Source organism: Chaetura pelagica, unplaced genomic scaffold (genome assembly GCF_000747805.2).
Source record: "Chaetura pelagica isolate M959 unplaced genomic scaffold, ChaPel_1.0 scaffold935, whole genome shotgun sequence".
Classification (NCBI taxonomy): Eukaryota; Metazoa; Chordata; class Aves; order Apodiformes; family Apodidae; genus Chaetura; species Chaetura pelagica.
In genome coordinates, this window is record NW_009953319.1 from 5,993 (window position 1) to 6,943 (window position 951).

A 951-nucleotide genomic window follows, 5' to 3' on the forward strand; every position below is an offset into this window, starting at 1 on the left:
ACAAACCAAAAAACCCCACCCCCCCACCCAAGAAAAACCACCAACCAACCACCAAACCCACCAATCAATCCACAAATCAACAACTAAACCCAAGACCAACCAACCAAACCCAAGACCAACCAGCCCAAGACCCACCAACCAAATGAAACAATCACTCAACAAACCCAAATCCAACCCAACTCAAGACCCACCAACCAAACCCAAGACCAACCAAGCTCAAAGACCCACCAACCCAACTGAAAACCCACCAACCAACCAGACCCAAAGACCCCCCAAACCAACTCAAAGACCCCCCCAACCCAAGACCCCAAAACCCAACTCAAGACCCACCAACCCAACTTAAAGACCCCCCAACCAACCAAACCCAAAGACCCCCCAAAACCAAGCCCAAAGACCCACCAACCAACCCAACTCAAAGACCTCCCAACCCAACTCAAAGACCCCCCAACCCAAGACCCCAAGACCCAACTCGAAGAACCACCAACCCAACTGAAAACCCACCAACCAACCCAACTCAAAGACCCACCAACAACCAGACCCCAAGACCCACCAACCAAGCCCAAAGACCCACCAACCAACCCAACTCAAAGACCTCCCAACCCAACTCAAAGAAGCCCCAACCCAAGACCCCAAAACCCAACTCAAAGCCCCACCAACCAACCAGACCCAAAGACCCACCAACCCAACTCAAAAACCCACCAACCAACCCAACTTAAAGACCCCCCAACCCAACTGAAAGACCCCCCAACCCAAGACCCCCCAACCCAACTCAAAGACCTCCCCAACCCAAGACCCCAGAACCCAACTCAAGACCCACCAACCCAACTCAAAGACCCCCCAACCCAACCCAAAGACCCCCCAACTCAAGACCCACCAACCCAACTTAAAGACCCCCCAACCCAATCAAAGACCCCCCCAACCCAAGACCCCAGAACCCAACTCAAGACCCAC

The 951-nt window shown here is 53.4% G+C and overlaps 1 protein-coding gene across 1 annotated transcript in view; it reads left to right on the forward strand.

Moving 5' to 3' along the window:
• LOC104389179 (transcription activator BRG1-like) overlaps nucleotides 1-951 on the forward strand; it is a 5,102-nt gene that overhangs the window by 3,190 nt on the left and 961 nt on the right. The gene's annotated exons all lie outside the window — the stretch shown is intronic.